We start from the raw sequence: 6,778 nt of genomic DNA on the forward strand, positions 1-6,778 counted from the left end.
GATTTGCCTTCATAACCACTACTCTTCATGTGGTTTGCAATTTAGCCGAGCAAAAATCATGGAGGGCACAGGACTTAGGTACTTATGTGCTATCTGTGGAGTTCCCTGCAAAGTGTGAGGACCATGCTCTTTAGTTAACTCTGTATGGCCTACTTACAATCAAGTTGTGCCAAATGCTTAGGAAGATTTGTGGTGTTGAAAACTGTATTTCCACTACATTAAAGCAAACATGATGTACTTCAAACAGCAGTGATCAGGCAATTTTACTGCTGCTGTTTAGTGTTACAGCCTGTTGTTAATAGTTTTATAGTCCTTTTCCTGCGTTAATAAAGTGCATTTAATCTATTTACTATGGAACATCAAGAGATCAGCCATGCTGCAGGGTTGCTTGCAGGCAAAGTCTGTTGCATAGTAATAAAGGCTGATTTGCAGGACTTCAGTTTTTAAAAAGTTGATGTGAACAGAATAAAACTGGATTGGTATTGGTAGAGTTGTGCAGCTTTTTTTAAGAAGACCCCAGAATTGTTGGACCTAACCCCAAAATATTGATTTGAAGCTTTCTGAGCTGTTTCCGGTGTTTTTTCTATCACATTGCCATACATCTGGGTTTACCTACTAACACAGTCAGCCACTTAAAAAGCCCATTGTGGCTGAAAAGCAAAATATAAATATAATTTATTAATTAATGGGCAATATTTGCCTAGTCCTGTTAAATGCGGGGGGGGGGGGGGTTGATTGGCTGCACCTCTTGCAGATTAAACTGCATCCTTCAAAAAGAGGATGGGGACTTTATATGGCAGGGGAAGGCTTTCTAACTCCTCATGATGGCAAAGGTGTTCAAGCTTAGCTTAGTGCTGAACCTTGGAGCTCACAACCAGAGTTCGCAACCAGACCTCACAAATAGGGACAAGGATTGCAGAAGGAGACTGAAGAGAGTGAGCTTGTGTCTTCTGGAGCCTGAGAGTGTGTGTGGCTGATTGCTTTGTGGGAACACAGGATCTGAGGGGGAGGCGTTACAGCTAAGAGGAAGCCAACTGAGATGGGAGTTAGCAACCAGCAGCAGTCAAACTTAGCACAGTGCAGATCCTGAGAGCTTGCGAATAGACCTCGTAAACAGGGGCGTTTGCAAGGGTGTTTAGCAGGAGAGTTTAAGGGGGAGGACCAGAGTTCTGTCTCTTGGTGTGTATAGGACCATAGACATGGAGGGTGAGGGAGCTGCTGCAGTGACCTGTAACACCTGTGCCATGTTTGTAATAGTACACTTGTAGCAAGTGCAAGCTGGATGATGACTCAAATGCTCCTATACTTACTTACATGGGAGTAAGTCCCACTGAACTCAATAGGACTTTGGGGGGACAAGGATTGCACCATCAGTGAACTGTGAGGCACCCATAGAAATATTGACATTGTGCAAATGAAGGTCAACATGAGCACAAACTTCCCCATCCTCTTCGATGTAAAGGAATGTATCATGTAGACAGTGCACATTTGACTCATTTCCCAGTCTTGAGGGTTATGGTGCAGCCTTCCTCCCATGCACTTCCATGGAGCCCTGTGTCTAGGCAGATTATTTCAGTAATGAAATAATGAAATCAAGGCATAGAAGGGCCTTTCAGCCCCTAAATCAATCGATTCAAGATTAGTCCATGCTGGTAAAATTATTATCATATGACAGCCTTGCTTAGGCATGTGTGTGTGTGTGCGCGCGCGCACGCACACAAAGAACATTGTGTTCTCTCAGACCAGTTATGATGTCTATATACTGCATTGAGAATCAAAGGCAGTATGCTTCTGAACACCAGCTGCTGAGAAACAATAATGGGAGGCAGCTATTGGCCTCATGTCCTCTGTGGGAAGAGGATGATGGACCAAATAGGCCTTTGGTCTGATCCATCATGACTCTTAATGTTAGTCACCCCTAGAGACAGTCTTTTAAATAAATAAATAAACAAACAGGTACACAAATTGGGTGGCAGGGAATCAGTTTTCAATAACATGTCAGCATTGTGTGTGTGTGTGTGTGAAATAAATCAAAATATTCATTACTGCTATTCTCAACACATATTCTCAATATAAAATTTCTACAAGTTAAGCCACTCATAGCTGCAGTACAGAAACTGATTGCTGAATAACCCTGAGAACATAACAAAATGTACTTGAGTAACCTCGTGAAGTGCAATACAGGGAAGTCTATTCCACCTTCAGTACCTGTTTTGGTTTGATGTACAAATACCTAACATCTTTGCCCTCAAGGTCATTTCAGTAAAGGGAGGTTTAAGCAAGGGTTTTAGTCTATAATTAACTAGCTCTTATTTTGCTGTCCTTTCCAGAATAGCTAGTTTCTCGGGTGAACATAGTAATAATGCTAGAGCTGTTAACCTTTCCAGAGATTGTATTACATTTGATCCTTTATGGAAATAATCCTTCACTTGAACTCCACGGGAATTACTTCTAGGTAGGCATATATAGGAATGGACTGATTTGGTCCCCCAGCTATCACCTTGTGTTCCTTGTGACTGACAGTGCCTCTGACTCACTGACATTATGCACAAAGCGCTGTACTTAAGTCCAGGCACAACCAATCACAGTGAGTGAGTAACTCTAAATCACTTGTAACATACATTTTACTGTTCAGTTTGGAAACTTATTGCCCTCCAGATGTTGGACTACAGCTCCCATCATGCTTGACCGTGGCCCAGTTGACTAGGGCTGATGGGAGTTGGAATCGAACATCACCATTGGAGGAGGAGGAATAGTTTCCTCATCTAACTTAGTGTTTCCATTCTCAAGGGGGCTTCAGCTAAGACTGAACAATGAATAAAACAGTAAAATCAATTGGTAATTCAAAACAAAATAACAATCAAACCGTAGAATATGGGTTTAGAATCCAAGTCAACGAAAAAGTCCTCACCTAGAACTAGAAAGTGATCAAGTAGGTACTGGGTGAGCTTCCCTGGGGGGAGCCTTCCATAGGGTGGATGCCACAATCAAGAAGTCTCTCTCCCCACAGTCACTGCCTGCACCTCCAGAGGCAGGAGAGCCAGAAAAAGGCCTCAAAGGATGACTGTAATGTAGCCACAGGTTACTGTGAAAGCAGAAGGGCATTCAGATACCCAGATCCAAAGCCATAGGGTTAAACACTCAGCAAACTATCATGGCAGCTTTGAACTGAAACACACACAAACACCACACCCAAAATTCTGATTACAAATCTATGTCATGTCCAGTTTGGCCCTAGTAATAAATGAGGGCTCACACAATATTGACTCTGGAAAGAGATTGTACATACTGTACTGGGGAGAGTGTTTGTTTCTAACATCTGATATAGCATCCCTGAGAAATACAGTTTTGTAATCTGAAAGGTTTTGCTACATGTGCTTGGGAAAATAAATGACTGTAATATGTGTTTTAGGACTGATAAAAGTCTTTGTTTCCCTTTGTATGCCTGAACACGAAGGACTCTTCCTTAATTAAGTGTATTAAATGTGTGCATTCAAGCACAATAATTTTCATGTACGTTCAAGTGACAGCATTATCCATGGGCAACAGCTGGGTTAGGCCTTCATGCCTTCTCTTCATTCTCAAGACACTGGAGGTCACAATGCTGGCTTCTTTGTTTTTCTAAGGAAAAGCCAATTCACGAAGCTGAAACTGGAAGAGAACTGACTGTTTGTGTTTATGCGTGCTTGATCCTTTCCCCTCTTGATATCTGTCGGCTTAAAATAATCCCCAAGTCACTTTCCTATCCACAGGGGGTAGGATATGGAGACACCTTATATTTTCCTTTTCAGGGAAAAAAAAAGCAGCTGAAGGAAAATAGTAAAGCAGCCTCATTCTGATAGCTGTCCAATTCCAACGTCTTCTGATAGCTGTCCAATTCCTCCCCTTTGAAAAGGGTGGCAGGCAGATCTGTGACAGGGGATCCACCTGCCATCCTTTTTCAAATGTTAAATTAAAGATGGGGAATCTGTGGCCCTCCTGTTGTTGGATTCCTGCTCCCATCAGCCCCAGCCAAGATTTATCTCAGTCCATTTGATATCTGTATGTGGAGTAGTACCATCTTGTCCTTTGCCTCAGCCAGCAAAATATCTTGGGGCTGTCCTAGGCAGGAGTATGTGAGCTGGAATTAGGGGGAACATAGAGCAGCTATTCAGGGACATGGGTGGCGCTGTGGGTTAAAACCACAGAGCCTAGGGCTTGCCAATCGGAAGGTCGGCGGTTGGAATCCCCACAACGGGGTGAGCTCCCATTGCTCGGTCCCAGCTCCTGCCAACCTAGCAGTTCAAAAGAACGTCAAAGTGCAAGTAGATAAATAGGTACCTCTCCGACAGGAAGGTAAATGGCATTTCCGTGTGCTACTCTGGTTTCGCCAGAAGCGGCTTAGTCCACATGATCCGGAAAAACTGTCTGCGGACAAACGCCAGCTCCCTCAGCCTATAGAGCAAGATGAGTGCCGCAACCCCAGAGTCATTCATGACTAGACTTAACTGTCAGGGGTCCTTTACCTTTACAGTGGTACCTCGGGTTACAGACACTTCAGGTTACAGATGCTTCAGGTTACAGACTCCGCTAACACAGAAATAGTACCTCGGGTTAAGAACTTTGCTTCAGCATGAGAACAGAAATTGCACCACGGCGGTGCAGCAGCAGCAGGAGGCCCCATTAGCTAAAGGGGTACCTCAGGTTAAGAACAGGACCTCCAGAACGAATTAAGTTCTTAACCTGAGGTACCACTGTACCTTTTTTTAGAGCAGCTATTCAGGCTAATGATGTAGCACTACAGTGGAACCTGTACCTGCAAGACGAATGCCTCGCAAGACGGAAAACTCACTAGACGAAAGAGTTTTCCGTTTTGGAGGTGCTTCGCAAAACGAATTTCCTATGGGCTTGCTTCGCAAGACGAAAATGTCTTGCGAGTTCCTGCGGGTTTTTTTCCCTTTCCCCCCCTTTTTCTAAGCCGCTAAGCCGCTTATCCGCTTATCTGCTAAGCTGATAAGCCGCTAAAAGCCGCTAAACCGCTAATAACGCTAATCCGCTAAGCCGTCAATGGGCTTGCTTTGCAAGACGAAAAAACCGCTAGACGAAGAGACTCGCAGAACGGATTCTTTTCGTCTTGTGAGGCACCACTGTATATTTGAAGAAGAGGCAGAAGACAAAAAGTTTCTTTTAAAAAAGCATATGCCACCTCAGGTTCCATGACAGAAGAAAGCCAAGATATAAATATAGTAAATAACTTTCTCCTGTGCTACAGTTTTAAAAATATTGACACACCAAGGTGCCCAGTCATGCATAAAACCTCTAAATAAGGGTTTTCCTCTTTAATTGTTTCTTGTAGAGAAAGGGATTAGCAAGGGGCTTAAGGCAAGTTTCCAGTTCACCGTTGCACCCCTTAAAAAAAAAAAAAGTTGGCACAGCCTGTAAAACAGATTGCTAAAGAATCTAGTAGAGGTTCCTTTCAGGAGGTAATACTAATATACTAAAACAGGGGTGTACAGGTGATGAGCATACCTTGTCCAACTTCTGCAGCCTGCATGGTTTTTTCCCCACCTGCACCAGGCTTTTGTCATGTTGATGAATTATTGTATTATGAGTTGAGAGAGGCAGTATGTCAACATGCTATGCTCAGGCAAATGAATAATGAGATCTTAAGCAAAAGTTGAATAAGTAGGGAGTGGTGCTTGTAAATGGAAGCAGGATATGCTTCCTTTAATACTGCTGCGTTACAACATAGCAAAAAGAGTGTTGACACTATGCTCCAACAAAGCCACTATTACAGTTTCTGACTGGTGCCACTTAACTCTCATGAAAAGCTGTCTTTCCTGGATTAGTAGAGCAGCTCTGATGATGGTATTCACGGTAGGTATATTAGGGGCTTGTCATCTTGTGTAACTGCTTGCTTAGATCCATAGGCTGCCTCATGCCAGGGGCTCAGGGAGGATACTCAGAGAGTCATCCATCTGGAAGGGCCAGAAGACCATCAGTTCAATGCAACCGAACAACAGGGCAAAACCAATTACAGTGGTCACATCCTCTTTCAACTTACCAAAGGTTAGGTCTTACCACAGCAGCATCCCAAGGTTTGTTGAAATATGCTGTTGAATTACCATCCTTTGGCTTATCTATACACATGTGAAACTGGCACTGCTTTCTTGCGGGCTATAGAGGGGATCTGTACTTCAGCTGACTTTGCAAACGAAAGCAAGGAAATGGACTAGAGGAGGCATGGAAAAATAATAGGATAGATAATTACTAGTCACAGCTGCAAATAGGCACTTGTTTAATGGTGCACTATGCACACAAAAATGTGACTATCCCTTTTTTTTAGGAGCTGGATGCTTTCCTATATATTATGCAAAGTGAAACAAGCAGAAAGAGAAGGCAAGGTTAGAAAGCAAGTTGTATGGGTGGCATTGCTGTGACTCCTTTTGCTCTCGACAAACATGACTTGTGAACCATGTCGTTGAACTTCAGTGCTATTGAGCAAATAAGGAAATGATTTGTGGAAGTAAAGTATGAATGCTAACACTAATCCAAGCCACAGAGCTGATAACGAGCAGCAAGTTTTTCTATGGGAGTTTTTTTTGGAGCTAACAGGACCAGGATGAGGAAATTAAGAAGTGGGCAAAAGGAGGAAACCTCCCAAATGTTACTGGCCAGGTAACAGGACGGTTAATTACTTTTATGGTTTTATTAATTTATAGACAGGGTTGTACCTCTTTCAACTTAAAGCACTACTATCAAAACAATACATATCCTATTGGGTGCCACAGTGATAGGA

General features: G+C 43.0%; 1 long non-coding RNA gene across 1 annotated transcript; it reads right to left on the bottom strand.

The window, feature by feature from the left end:
• Positions 1-5,656: 5,656 nt before the first annotated feature.
• Positions 5,657-6,317, bottom strand: LOC309348501. Its single transcript, XR_014159438.1, has 2 exons — positions 5,993-6,317; positions 5,657-5,896 (listed from the first exon to the last, which is right to left on the bottom strand). It is a non-coding gene; the product is annotated as an uncharacterized lncRNA (long non-coding RNA).
• Positions 6,318-6,778: the final 461 nt, after the last annotated feature.

Source organism: Podarcis erhardii, assembly GCF_964252035.2.
Source record: "Podarcis erhardii genome assembly, chromosome: 8".
Taxonomy (NCBI): Eukaryota; Metazoa; Chordata; class Lepidosauria; order Squamata; family Lacertidae; genus Podarcis; species Podarcis erhardii.